This window comes from Zingiber officinale, chromosome 2B (assembly GCF_018446385.1).
Source record: "Zingiber officinale cultivar Zhangliang chromosome 2B, Zo_v1.1, whole genome shotgun sequence".
NCBI classification, from domain to species: Eukaryota; Viridiplantae; Streptophyta; class Magnoliopsida; order Zingiberales; family Zingiberaceae; genus Zingiber; species Zingiber officinale.
In genome coordinates, this window is record NC_055989.1 from 135,751,035 (window position 1) to 135,767,122 (window position 16,088).

At 36.7% G+C, this 16,088-nt stretch overlaps 2 pseudogenes; one reads left to right on the forward strand and one right to left on the reverse strand.

Annotated features, from left to right (window-relative positions):
- Positions 1–971: 971 nt before the first annotated feature.
- The window catches only part of LOC122047393, a 28,806-nt pseudogene continuing 13,689 nt past the window's right edge, over positions 972–16,088 (forward strand).
- LOC122049734 lies at positions 13,106–13,251 on the reverse strand (annotated as a pseudogene).

Consider the following 16,088-nt stretch of genomic DNA (forward strand, 5'->3'; position numbering starts at 1 on the left):
TCCTTGAACAAGCTGTAGTTATGATCATGATGTATTTATTTGCATTCCATTGAGCTCCAGATGCTTGGGGTTGTCCAGATGAATCACCTTATCAGCAAATGCTTTACCTCGGAAGCAAATGATAGTTTGGACTAGCAAATTGTGGTCCAATACTAGGGACAGATATATCTTCGCTTACAGTCAGAGATAGTGTTTGCCTTTCTGATATATGGTCTTATCCGAGTCAGTTTGAAGGACCTCTCCAAACATATTCTAGTTTGACAGTTCCACTAGTATGCCTGTTTACTATACATGAAGTTTCTCCACAATGGTCTTTTTCTTCTGAAACTACAAACGTAAACAATCTTGCTCATGCCACTTCTTTTCACCTTTGAGTTCCTGAAACTCCATATTGCTGTACATGTATGCTAGGAGCTGAAAATAGTTTCCTGACATTAAGTTTTTAGTTAAACTTTGGTGCCCCTAGGGCGTAGCCTAGACAGTGAGCGCATGATATTTTTGGCATAATGATCAAGGGTCGATTCTCAGGAACTGACGACCGGGTTTACATCACCATACGTATATGGCCTGTCTACATACATGTACCTCCCTCCATATCCATAAAACCGACACTAGGAGGGTTGTTAAAATAGCGGATTTTTTTTTTTTTTTTTTGTAAGTAAAACTTTGCCTACCTTAATATTTTATAAAAATTTCAATGTGTAAATAGATATTAGAGTAGTTTGAACTTTGAGGGTTGGTTTAGATATCATCAATATATTCTGTTCTGATTTTTGGCACAAATTGTAGGAATTTTTTTCAATTCTAGCTCACCTCGCCATCCACATCTCTTCGATGCCCGTTCATATTTCAACAAAGACAAGGGCAGTTCGCTGTGACTGCTTTATGTGTGATGATAGTGACGTAAATTTTGCCGTCATCCTCTTCTCTGCCCTTATCATTAACCTTCTTCAATCCCTACTTACATCCAAAAGCAGCGCAAGGGTTAGGACTTGTGCATCCCTAGCCACTTCAAAGTGCATTCCTTGTGGAAGCATAAACAGCACTAGATTTCTCTCCCTTCAACACCTACACTCTTCTATTCCCTTATTTCTCTAAGCCCAGTCCAAGCACTCTTCACGCTTCCTAACGTCCAACACTGGCACACTTCTTGCAATGTCACCATACTTTAGAGTTTAGAGGATAAAGAAACATGCTATCCGGAAGTATGTTGCTTTTTGTGGAAAAGCCATGGCGACGTGGATAAGTTGGACAAAGCTAGGTGGTATGGCTTGTGCATTGGCACTCATGGCTTCCCCATGGGCTGCTCAAGCCGACCAATGGCTGGGAACTCCACTCTTTTGCTAGAAAATGAGGAAGATATGTTTTTTTTTTCCTTTAGTCATTTTATCAGGAGTAAGATGAAGGAAAGGCTAATGTATTTACTTTCTCTATATCACTCCACTTTTATTCTTCATGGTCTTTCTATGCTCCAAGAGAAGCAGTATTTATAGTGTTGGAGTGTGTGTTGGTTATTATACTCAAAAGAGGAATCAACAAGCAAAAGGCTAGGCAAGAGGAGCACAACATCAAACTAGGCAGATGAAAGGCTAGAGAAATTGGTTGATTAGAAAAAATCTATTGTTGTTTTTAGGTTTCCTTTTAATTTTATCAGCTAATATCTTAAATTTCCCATTAAAACAATTTTATATGACTTATATATGTCAAGATTTTAGTGGAATAGTTGGTGATTGATAGTAGAAAACAATTTAATGTGGCTTGTACACTTATGAAGATTGATAATAGGCTGCAATTGAAACAAATCCCTAAAATTCATCTGCAAAATCAAAATGGCATTAAACATTGACACATTAGAATGAAACAAGCATGAGTTTGAACAATAGATTGGAATTCAAGCCGTGTTGGGTGGCACAGGCAAACATTCTTACTCTACTAAATAGTTCGATGCATGGAATAGGGTTGAAAAGGGTTTATTCACTATACTCCCCATCCATGGTAGAATAGTGTAAGTGTACTAAGGATAAGACAATGCAATTATTAATGGCAGTCAATATAGATGGAACCCAAATAAATCTTCTTTGAATTTAACCATCAAGTTTGTAATGATTTTGTAAGTTAAGGGGGCGGGAGGAAGTGGAGATTAGAAAGGCTATAAATGCATGTGAATTGAGGAGAAGATATACTCATCTATTGGAGAAGAATTATTGAAACTATTCTAGTGACGTCTGCTATGGAGGTGGTTCGATAATATTGGTTTAGCAACAGTTCCAATGATATCAATGATCACAAAGGACTCAAGTAAGCTACCTATGTGGATTAGAATGGTCACTAAGGATTCAAGTAAGTTACCTATGTGGATCTGCAATGTTGGAGGGTTTCGAGTTCGGATCCTCTAGTTCACTTTTTCCTGGCCCTCTCCTGGTCCGCTCAGCAATTGCGGCCGAATTTCAGCTGGAATCTGACTGTAATTGACTGCGATTCCTTCCTGGGCTCACATTCCTATTCAAGTTGTATTTTGAGTCGGGGCAGGCGGCCGGAGGCCACCCGCAAGCCGTCATCTATGGACGGGCGATCAGGCTACCGAGTGCTGAGCCGAGGGCCACCTCCGACCACTTGCCCCGATCCAAACTACAACCTGGATGGGAATGTGAACCCAGAGAGGGATCACAATCAATTACGATCTGATTCTAGCCAGAATCCGGCAGCAATTGTAGAGTGGACCAGGACAAAGCAGACCAGAGGATCTGCTCTCAGGGTTTTCACCTTTCAATTTGGTTTTTATGAGTTACAAAGGGATGGTGGTGGTTTGGTAGCAACAATTTGATAACATGTTCTAGTATTCATAGCAATGGAATATTCAATAGCCTTCCTGAGTGGATTGACAAGGTTGGAAGGGTCATTGTATTTTCAATTTAACATCCATAGGTTACAAAGGGGGTGATAGTGACATTACTAAATTAAATAAAGGTATAAGATCTTGAGCAGTTGGTTGGCATGAACGGAATTTATCGTTTTTCCTATCGACTAGCATGGTACTGAGCTTAGAACCTCGCAGTGGATCATGGAGGCATTCACGACCTTGCGGCGGATTGTGGCGGTTTGCAACCATCGTTATTTTTTAAATTTATTTTTTTCTTTTTCTTTTTTTCCCTTGTTTCCATTTTTTATTTTTTTTAGGTAATTCTTTTTTTGTCTGTTAATTTATTTTTCCTTCCTCTATTAATTTTTTTCTCTCTATCCATCCATAAAAAAAGGCCAACCCGGTGTATAAAGCTACGACCTATGCGGAGTCCCGACAAAGGGTATATTGTACGCAACCTTATGCTTCTTTGCAAGAGGTTGTTTCCAAGATTCGAACTCATGACCTCCATAATTCAACAATAGGGGGCACCCAAAGAATAAATGCTCTTGTGTCACTATCGATTCTCAAGGTAATCCTGTCTGTCCCTAGTGGGAAGATGCCTCTGTGTCAGAATCCAAAAGATAACCACATGACTAGGCTGCAAGCATATCTTCCATACTATTTGGGGCCATTGCTTCTTAGGACTAGGATGCCTCCCAACCCCAACCTGAATAAACCAACTGTCTAGCAGCCTCCGGGGAGCCAATGACAGATAATATAAGATCCCATATTTGCAGCAGTTGCTTGATTAGAGGGGAATCTAAGTGGGTTGTCTCCCCTGAAGGAAGAGAATGCAAAAGTTGGAACAGATTGTATCATCAATAGTTGCACTACAATCAATATTGTTATCATCATGTCAAACTTCTTAATGGATTGTAGCATCATAACTTCATGTTTTACATTATGTTCTAACTCATCAATTGCATAGAGCAGATTGTGACGAATTATCAATTTTCCCTTTCCTTTTTAGAAAGTTTCTATATAATAAATTTGAAAGATTTCTCTTTCTTCCTACTAGAGATTGAGGAACTTTTGCATTCTCTTTATCTCTATATTTGCATTCCTACTAGAGATTGACTAAGACATTTTTGAACATCTTAACCTTAAACACAACCAAACATAGAGATAAAGAGAATGCAAAATTTCCTACAATCTCTAGTAGGAAGAAAGAGACATCTTCCAAATTTATTATATAGAAATTAGCTAAAAGGAAAGGGAAAATTGATGATTCATCACAATCTACTCTATGCAATTGATGAGTAATGTAAAACATGAGTTTATGATGTTACAATCCATCAAGAAGTTTGACATGATGATAACAATATTGATTGTAATGCAACTATTGATAGAGGCGACTATAGTGGAGATGCACCAACTAGTAGTGAAACTTATGTTATCTTGAATCCGATACTTGAGCCTTGGACATGCAAGCAAGATTACATACATACAACATAGGATGAGGATCATGACACTAGACCTTTCAACAATTAGTATCAATGAACTTAATTTAAGGGTGACAAAACAAATAAATCTCATGATTATTGAAATATACAAAAGAGTTTAGCTAGGATTTTGATTAGATTAAGGTTTATCACACTCTTAGCCTTTTTTGTAGCTTTGATACATTATATGGTGGTCCATTATATTAGATATTAAGCACATATGTGTATCTTTATCTTGTGCTTGTATCAATTCCAATTCCAATGATGTCAATGTAAGTCCAACTCTTAGTGGTGAATCAAGACATTGTTGATGGACATGCACAGAAATCAACATTAGTACTATGAGTCTCTTGAGATGCACAACATTTCTTTTGGTATTAATAAGATGATTGAGATTCTTACAATAATTTATAACTTATTATTCTCAAATATTAATAGAAATACTTTTTTGAAGGGGAGCCTTAGTGCAACGGTAAAGTTGTTGCTTTGTGACTAAAATGTCACGGGTTCGAATCCTGGAAACAACCTCTTGCAAAAAGTAGGGTAAGACTGCGTACAATGGATCCTTCCTCGGGACCCTGCATGGCGGGAGCTTCGTGCATCGAGCTGCCCTTTTTTTTATTAATAGAAATACTTTTTTAGAATTAGTATAGATTTATATTTAAAAGTAAATAAGTATCAAAAACATATTGACACTATATGACATAATATGAAAACTTTATCATTTTGGTCAAAGACTCAAACACCAACATAATTTTAGATTTTAAACATTGGTTTAGACTTCACTTTGTCTTTTTCTTAACAAACAATGTAATGATATTTGTGACGTGAAACGTATTAATATTTGCATTAATTTGTAATATTTACTTTAAAAACAAACTTTATTACTCTATTGGTTGTTCTTTTGTTATGGAAGTAATGGTATCACTTTTGGTTGGTTGAAATTTAGATGTATCTAGAGCAAATTGAAGAAGAAACACAATTGCAATGGCATTGCTTTCTCTCCTCTTCGAATAGACATTGTGCATCCCTTACAGCAAAGTAGAATTAATGCAATCAAGGGATAAGAGAAATTTTAGTTTTATCATCCACCAGTAGAATTTACCGAGGTGCATTGGGCCACAGTACACTTACAAGTGTAATTAAAATGACAAGGTTTTTTGTCATCATTTTGTATTCTAGAATATCCTTTTAGTTGTATAAAATGTTTAAGAACTTGGTAACTCCTCCAAATGACACAATGAATAAACAAGTTAAAGAAATGAATTAACAAAAAAACACTATAAATGATCAACAATATATATTCCCTTTGATTTAAACATAGGGTGATTACTTAATGAGGATAACAGATGTACCTTAGGGCCTCATTTTTTTATTATTTATACTTTGAGATAGTTTTCTACTAGGATGTTAGGCAACTAGAGCTATGGATCATACTTTCAGATTGTTCTTCTGTTCCATTCTTATTATGGAATGTTAAAACAATTTTGAGGTAAAACATTTGAAACTTTTTCCGGAAATATGCCAAAGCTAATATGCATAACTTTTCTGAAATTTCTTTCATTGGATATACATAGAGGTTTCTTTGGATATTGTACAGCATGGTGTTTTTTGTTGCATGACTCCACAACATGATCCAGGAAAAGTCAAATTATTTATTACATCTGGCAACACAAAACCCTGCAGTGAGGCATATGAATTTGAATTTCGTGGAAAATTAGAAAACACAAAGTCCAGTTTAGTATCACAAGTAGCTGCAGCTAAAAGCAAAGAGGAACCCACATTACTTGCCAATTTAGTGCAGATGCTGTTATCCAAAAATAGTACATCAAATGCTGAAGATGTTGAAAACAAACCAGAACTGAATCCTTTGTTGACATTGACAGGATCAAAAAATCAGTTGCAAATAATCATTGAATCAATCCTAGCTGGGTCAAAGCCTTCGGGGCTGATATCAGATGCAATTTTGCAGGAACTTATGAAAGACAAGTTTCAGCAGTGGTTATTATCTCATCAGAAGGCTGATGGTGGTCTCCAGTTGTCCAAGACAGAGAAATTCATCATACACTTGATCTCTGGCTTGGGGTATCAGTGGGCCTTGCACCCTAATCTCAACTCTGGTACATCCATAAATTACCGTGATTCAAATGGATGGACTGCACTCCATTGGGCTGCACACTTTGGCAGGTAACTGATGGTGATAATATAATTACACTTGTTCTCACCTAGCAATAGTTATGTATTACATTAATTATTAAAAATTCTAAACAAGGGCATGCCAACCTAAATTACAAATTACCAAACTATTACAAGCATTTGAAATATTAAACTTTGCAGGGAAGATATGGTTGCAATGCTTCTCGCTGCAGCTGCTTTTGCTGGAGCCCAAACAAATCCCACTGCACAAGATTCAGAAGGAAAAACACCAGCATCTTTAGCTGATTCTAATGATCACAAAGGTCTTGCTGGGTATCTTTCAGAAGCTGCACTAACTAGTCATCTCTTTTCCCTTACGACTGAGAGAGCCAAGACTTTGGAAGGGTCCTCTTCTGTGGAAGCTGATAGAGGTGTTGATAATATATCTGAGAGGAAAGGCCGATGTTCAAGGTGGGACAGAGGATCAATTTCAATTAAAGATTCCTTAGCAGCTATAAGAAATGCTACTCAAGCTGCAGCACGCATACAAGTTTCTTTTCGTGCCTACTCTTTCAGAATGAAACAACAATGTATTTCCCTCTTACAAGACAAATTTGATATACATTCAACAGATACACATGGATTTTCTGTTGCATCAAGGTTTCATAAAACCTTTCTTGGTGCTTATGAAAAAAATATCGTATGGCAGCTGTATCAATTCAGAAGAACTACCGATGTTGGAAAATCCGAAAAGAGTTCATACATTTGAGAACTAATGTTGTGAAGATTCAGGTACTTGAGGCTTTTCACTCTCACTTGTTAATATATGTTTGAGGTTTGACTTGCTTAATCTATTTATTTTTTTTTCACTTTTCAGTCTATGAAGAAAACTGAGTGTTTTTGAATGTATTAGATGTGAAGGAAGTAGAAGCAGATTCATTTAACTTTTGTAGAAATAAAGTTTCATGATATTAGGTGGTGGCAGTGAGATCAGCACTAGGTTATTTCTTATCCACATGGTTTCTATGTGATGCTCGAACCTGTTCTTAGATAATTTCTTTAATAATATTAAAAAATTTAAATTCATGTCAAATGAGTATCATTATATTCTTGTTATTCTCTTTTCTTGATTGTAAAGTGTTGAAGTCAGAGTTGCTGCAAATTAATTAGGTTCTTGTTCCAATCTAATTTATCTGGAAAATCAAACAAATCCTCTCAAAGCTTATCAATAAGAAATTTAGGTCAAGATATATAGTTTAGTGCCACTTTTCATCTATCCATTCAGATATTGGCAGGCAAATTCCCTTATCTTTCACCATCCCCAAATGGAATTCCAAATTTATTATTAGCATCTGACCGTATATCATTTTCAAGCTGTACAAAAGATTGCTTGCATCTGAAAATGCCTCTAGAGATAGGATAAGCATGGTATCAAAGCAAAAATGTACTTAATCTGTCAATGATAAAGTTTCCTAGAGAAGTACAACAAAAGAATTCTAGAAAAGACAAGAACTTCAATTTTTAACCTTCAAAAGCAGCAATTGGCAAAAAGGTTAAGAGAGTTATGAATAAACAAAATCTTACCTTGTTCAAAGACATACATTAATGTGCTCTTGGTTGCCCTTGGCTTTTATAATCTGCAATATTTGGTCTGCTCTGTGGACCAGACGATTTTTATATCTTTCCAGTAACTTGAATTTTTAAGAGTGAAGGCATAGAAGGGTGATCAATCAAAAAACAATAATTCACAAAGTTGCTAGATCCATAATTATGTCCAATAGTAAGTGTCCACATTGAGTTTTTTTTTCTTGATTTAGTTAGTCTGACAAAATTCAAATCCATTTATACTTATTAACTAAGTTTAATTTCTCCATCAACAATAATATCCTGTCCTTGATTAGTCTCTCTACTCATCTCAGCTATTTTTTTTTATGTTCTTATATTTGTAGGTAGAGTTTCATTTGCCTCAAATGTAAAAAAAAAAAGAAAGAAAAAGAAGAAAAAAAAAAAGAGAGGATAGAATCCATATCAAGATATTGTGTTCTTTAAAGAAGCCTCATATCCTGTAAGAACAAGAACCAAATCATTATAGCTAGATCAAGTAAAGTGGCTTGGTACAAAGGTATACTCTTTTTACATGTGAACTTATTTGGATTAAATAGTTAATGACTGAGTTGGATAATGCACCTAGAAATATTAATGTAATCAAGATGTCAGACTCATTTTATCTTTCGTGAGTAGACAAAATATATTAAGATTGATCATAACTTTGTACGAGGAATAGTGTAATTCAAGGAGATCAATCTTTTGTTAGTTCCTATGCTTAGTAAGTAGATTTGTTTAGTCTTTGAAAGTTATGATTGAGTAATGAGTTATTAGTAATAAATTGGGATATTTTTAATTATCTTAATGGGAGTGATGAGAATCCAATTACAAACATTATTTTTATTTTTGATTTGACAATGGATACAACAACAACTAAGTCTTATTCCACTATGTGGGATAGACTATATGGATCCTTCTACGTCATTGGACTTTATCACTTATTATATCATCAATCCAAACATCTCAGAAATAGATATAGAGGTAGGAATTTGTCGAACGAACTGCACTCTTTCGTATATGTCAGGAGTCCATTGATGAAAAGGGGTTGGGGAAATCTTGAACCCAATTCCTACCGTGATGGATATAAGCGCAATTAAAATTTATAGGGAGTTATACATTTGTGTATTGATAAGACCATTTACTATTTCTTGAAGCTCGATCTCCCCCAGATGCATATTTAAATAAATTTTATCTTATTTTATATTACTAACCAAGTTCTTTTTGTTCTTCCTCGTTTGATATGTATATTTGTCATAGTTTCATAACGCCTAACTCGAGCATTTATTGGTAGTCTAAATAGCAATAGATACACGATATAAATTTTTTTCTTTTTAGGATTTAATTGTAAATACACAAATCTTATGGATGTGAATATAAAATGCAAATAGTAAATCCATTAAGGTAGAAGGACTATCTAGGGATGAAAACTCTGTCAATTTTTCCAACCGTAACAACTTGGGTTTTGCTAGGTCAATTATTTCCCTTATAAAAGTATATATTGCTATAAATTCTTTCATCATCTAGATGGCTTTTAATTATCTAATGTTAACTTTCACTTACAATTTCTAAGGTACAATTTTCCCTTTATATTGTTTCTTCAGTTGTGACTGATTATTAGTAATCATGGTAATTATCTAGTTGTGGAACCAAATTTCATTAGGTATCAGGGTTATACCTAAATGCTCGTGTATAGTTTTTGTCTCTACAGATTTATCTCAGCACCTCTCATCTTTGGTACCTTTTATTTTATTATTTTTTTGTGTGTTATATTCCATCTGATACTCAAAGTTGGTTGATTGTATCATGACAATACAATTTTTTTTTGTTGTAACCTAAGGGTAGTGCTTTTCTCTTTTTCCAACTCAATCTTTATCATATTAAGGACTCTTAGTTGTGGGTAGCCATTCCCTTATTTTACTTTAGTTTAGTATTGTTAGTTTCTAAAGCTTATCTTCACGATTAAAGGTTGAGTTTACTTTAAGTAAAAAACTTACCAATTAGCATAATATCGTTTGAAAAAAAAATTTAACACTTCTAGTAACAAACAAAAAGAGATAAGAACTTGACCTCCCCCATGCAAAGGGTCGCTACGCTAGGGAAAAATGTCCTCCGTGGCTTGGGATGAGCTATATCACCTTTTGTTCCAAAAAGAGATAAGGACTTAGAATTGAATGTTGATGTACTCAATTCATAGAACATTCCTTGATTTTCATTGACGAGCTTTCCATCTGACTGTTGATAGGCTTTTCATCTTGCTCATAATGATTTCTAACCTTTAGAAGGGTTAGCTCATTTTGTTTTACATAGCCTCATTTGTAAATACTAATGGTGTACATATCTTGTTTTAATATACAGAGTAGTCTATTAACCTTCCTTTTCCCTTAAAAAAAATATCAATAAATGGCATGCCCTGAGAACACCAATTCCCCACACTTGAATCAATACAAGGCTAGTTTACAAGTCCACACTTTCTTACAATAATACATGTTAGGTATGTTCTTGTGAATAATTGAAGATTAAACGAAAAGTTGGATGCAAAGCAAACTTAAAGATGAATTAAACAATATGTGGCCGTCTATTCATCCATCCATCCTATTGATTAAAGGCTAAATTCAGATAGACAGTGAACAGGTGTGTTAAACCATGACATCACTTGGTATTTTGTTTATTGAAAAATATGTAAATATAGATAACTGACAACATAATGCAAATGCCAAGCATTTGAAGGAATTAATTTTGTTTTGAAAGAGTCAATCATTTAGGATTATTTTAAGAGAAAATATTTCAGCTAGGTTCAATCTTCAAAAAAGATTTCATATAGATTAGACTACAGTGGAGGATGTTAATTATGAAAATAGATATTTGTAAATTGAGATTGTATAGTGCAACATGAGGCATGACATAATGTAACTCGTGCATTATACTCCATAATCTTATACTTGGGATCTTCTTCTAGCCCTTCTCTAGGCAAATTCCATATACTAACACAATATTCATACTGTTCAATTTTCACAAATACGTAAGAATAGTGATATAATATACACCTGTGCTGAATTCTTGTTCATTAACATACCTAATTTGTCTACTGATGCCAAGTTCCAAGTCCCAAGAGTAAGATGCCAAGTCACAAGAAAAAGTACACCTGATTTGCATGAAAAATTAGACTGAAATGCAAAATTCTTCAGCTTGGAAGATTAGACCAGAGAGGACATCTGATAGCTACTTAAGTCTTTGTGAAAACATATTCGTGTAAACAAATTTTTTTTTTTTTTAGAAAGGTAGTACTCGGCAATTGGGTTCTTAAAAAAAAATATACTTGTTTTACATTTCAATCTTTCGTCTTATTCCTGTCAGGCCCATGTAAGAGCTCACCTAGCAAGGAAGAAATACAAAGACTTTATATGGAGTGTTGGTATCCTAGAGAAGGTCATGTTACGTTGGTATAAGAGAGGAGTTGGATTGTGAGGGTATCATGCTGAACCAAAATCTATTGATGAAGAGGAAGACGATGACATAAACAAGGTGTTCCGCAAACAAAAGGTCAATAAAGCTCTAGATGAAGCTCTCTCAAAAGTCATATCTGTGATAGAAAGCCCTGAAGCACGACATCAGTACCGCCGAATGCTAGAAAACTATCAACAAACTCAGGTAACAAAATGATTAATGCCATATGCATTTTCAATCATATGCCAAGGTTTCCACCTGTCAAAATAAAAGAAATGAGTTTCCACTATATGCTGTTAATTCATTGTTTACTCTTGACCTAGCTTGAGGTAGTGATACATAATTTTTAAACATAGGCAAGCTTAACTAGATAGTGTGGCTTGCTGTTTACTTTCGTTACTTTTGTACTCAAAAGAATGAAAGGATATATTTAATCTTCATTATCACATCAGAATAACCTTTTTTGACCGCTAAATAGGCTATGTGATACAAACAACCTGCTAGCTGAAAATCACAGTCAATGTTAAAAGCTGCAAATGCTACTTGCTGGCTGCAGATGGCATTTGTAATACGAGAGAACACATTGAAATATAAATAGTAATAGAATTAAGACATTAAGAAAAAATGAATATAGAAAAATCCAAATATTTTAGTTAATATTTAATAATTTTGTAATTTTGTTTTATGTTTATTATGAAATACATAAAAACTTTAGCATGATTTCATATGCCTTACGCTTGTAGCATAAAAGATAATTTGTTAAAAAGAAAAGGTGAAATATATAGCTTTAAAGATGTGATATAAACATGATGTATCATCTTTAATAACAAATAAGAACAAAAATGGTTAAATAGTTTATCATATGAAACCTTTTACTTGTTCCTATTAAGATCATGGATTAAAATCTCATGTCGAGCCAATTGAAATTGGCGAATTTCGTTCCCTCTGCAGACCGATACCAACATGCCTAGCACAAGGCAGTGGAAGCATTGCACGAAGCCCTAGGTCTCCGCGGAGGTGGTGCGCGAGGCTTGTGACCTCCACAGAGGTGGTCTGTGAACCCCCACGACCTCAGTGGAGACATCGCATAAGTCCGTGGCCTTCGTGAAGGCGGCACGCGAGCCCCGTGACCTTCACGGAGGTTGTGCACGAGGTCGTGATCTTCAAGAAGGCGGTGAGCAGGGCCACCGCGTCCACAGAGGCTATGCACAGGACCATCACATCCGCGAAGGCTACGCTCAAGCCCAAAGATCATGGCCGCAGTTCTAGAGGGAGGGGGCATGGGAGAGTTTTTGAAATTTTAATAACACTAGCGATCGTGCACACGTGTTGCGTGTGTAATAATACATGAATACACGTAAATTGTATAAGAACAAATACTACACTTAATCTTAGCCAAAAGACTGCTCATAAATTGGATAAGGGTGCATCAGACCCATGCAATTGTATAATGCAAAGGTAACGCTAGCGATCGTGCACACGCATAGCGTGTGTAATATAATACATGAATACACATAAATTTTATAAGAACAAATACTAAGCTTAATCCTAGCCAAAAGGCCGCTTATAAATTGGGTAAAGGTACGCCAAACCCATACAATAGTGCAATGCAAGGGAGACGCTCGAGAATTTCAGCAGCAAGCTACTGTAACGGACTCACCCTTATAAAAAATTAATTTAATATATCCTACTTGATCTTAGCCAAAAAGCCGAGAAATGTATACTTTTTAACATTACCGTCCTAAGGTATTTATAAAAGCTTCTCTACTCACAGCATTGTCCTTTCTAAGATGTAGAACTAAAGAGACTCTAAATTCCTAATTGATTATTAATGAAAAAAATTCTTAATAATACACCGCAGTTAAATCTAGAACTCTAGATCCTTGACTGATTAATGAAAAAGATTTCTAATAATACACCGCAGCTGAGTCTCAAACTCTAGATATCTGATTGATTAATGAGAAAAATTTCTAATAATACACCGCAACTGAGTCTTGAACTCTAGATCTTTGATTGACGCGTCTATAGAAATTACTTGTCACGCCCCGGGAGAGTCCCTGCCAGAAGAAATTTCGGCAGCATCTCTCCTGTACGGATGACAATCTGAAACTTTATACATTGCCCCCGGGCCACATATACATCGGCCAACACGGCCAGAACAATAACAATAATAAAAATACATCACACAGACATCCACGCAGTTTAATAGTGAACAATCTAGAGCAGTGATAAGAAGACTCAAAAACAACCCTACTCAACTACACTCATAAAGCACAAAACTGATGTCCTACTCCACTACACCCATAAAGCTCAAATCCGACGATAAAATCAACTCACCTCTTCTGCCGTCTAGGCAGACATGTAGAGCATCATATCGAATAAAAATCCATCGACAAGTAAAAATCCATACAAGATGCAAAGTATCAAAACAGAATAAGTCTAAACATAGTCTAATAAAGAAAACCACAAGATCGACACACGTCCTTGTGGACTGCAGGGGACTAGCGACTGGAACTCTCCGGACAGCATCAACCTGAAAACAGCAACGGAGGAGGGTGTGAGTCCAACACTCAGCGGGTAATAACTGATATGCATAATGAAGAAAATAACAACCAACACTAATCATGCGTACAGTATCCTGATAGAAGAAGGATAAATGCAACTGAAATAAGCAGGAGAAAACTGTACTAACCAAGACCAGGGTATAAGTATAACAGGGTCGTCAGACCGAGAGTGTCATAAATCCTGTATGCATGTCAATCATATGCATCCATATAAATGCAGGAAGCAAATACAGCAAACACAAGCAATAAATGCATCATGCATATGATGCAAATGTCATGGTCACCCCTGACGTCAGTCAACCATCTCACACACAATGGTGAGACCGAGTGGGTAGGGTTGTGACAACCGTGCACTCTGCCATCACTGCTCCTTATAAGTGACCGAGTGGATGGGATGCTGTCGGAGTACACCTATCCTCCTACCCCAAATCATAAGTGGCGGAGCTCAATGCTCTCATCTCCCGGTACACGATGACGGGGAGGGATCCCGGCGTGCTGCCACGCTGCAGTACACTACCCATGAGCGTCCTAGCGGAGCCAAACAAAGTCCAACCGCCTGCCGGCTACCACGCTGCTACACTAAACCAGCGGAGCCAAACAGAGCAGAACTGTCTGTCGACTACCACGCTGAGTCACCAGACCAACGAAGCAGAACTGTCACACACCTGTCTGATATACTACTAACCTATGAGTGGTGGTGTGTGCAGATACATGTAACTGGCGATGTGCTTGACAATAATGGAGCAGACTATCGCACAGCATGCAATCATGCGAGATGATGCATGACACTAAACATGGCAATATCCTGAACAGCATAGCAATATTCATATATAAATATAAAATGTGTACCATAGGATAATAAACCAAATCAAAGGTACACAGATCAGATAAGGTATTAAAAACCCTAGGTCTTGAACATAATAAATAACATGGTTGTGTCACTACCTCTATAAGCATGTATAATTAGGTAAATACTAACATGATGTGCATAACAAATAAACAAACAAGCATATAACAGATCGGGTAGTGATCAACCGAAACAAATAAGAAACACAATCATTGCTATTTGTTAAAAACATTACTATGCATATCAAATGACATAAAGTCAAAGTATCCGCCTCCAATAGAAAGGTCCAATCGGTCCAAATCCGACGTCGAGATACTCGTCTCGCGTCAAAGTCCTGTAATACATGATATCCAGATTTAGCTAATTACATATAAATAAATTAGTTAAATCACATCCTCAAGAAGCTAACATAAATCCAACGATTAACTAGAGTTAATTTACCTTAACCCTAATCATACCATTAGATCAATTCCAAACCTAATCCATTTACACATAATCAACTTAAACTTAAATAAATTTTTGTACTTACCCACTGCTAGAGGAGGTTGCTGTCGGATCTAGTGGCTGCAGCAAAGTGGAATTGCTGATCAACAACACAATTATCCCAAAAACGCAAACAACAAATTAACCTTTGAGCATAAGACTCAAAATCTTAATCCACCCCTTCTAAACCATACAACTTACCCTTGTATCTCTGATTTCCTTGCCGGAAACCCCAAATATGGCTGTGGGGGTGAACTAGGGCAGAGGGCTAAGGAACCCGAGAGAAAGAGATGAACCAGAGCAGCACTAGGCAACGGAAATGGCAACGCACAGTGAAATCGGCGTCGGCGAGCGATCGAGTGATGGTGAACCCAATCTAGGGCACAGCGGAAGAGACACTTCGACGAGGCGTCGGCACTGCTCCGTGCAGCCTCACGTGATGGCAGCGTCTGGTGCGGCTCGGCAAGGAGGAGAAGGAGAGGCCGACGCTAGGGCTGAGGTGAAGCGGCGTCGGGAACCTAGGGCATAGCCCAAGAAAAGTACGCTGGATCTGCGCCGGCGCTAGGGCATAGGGAAGACAGGGCCATGCCGGCGTTCTGAACGGCGACTCCCAAGTGGCCCTCGGGCTGACGGCGGTGGACCGACAGGGGCGCGCAGAGGCAGAG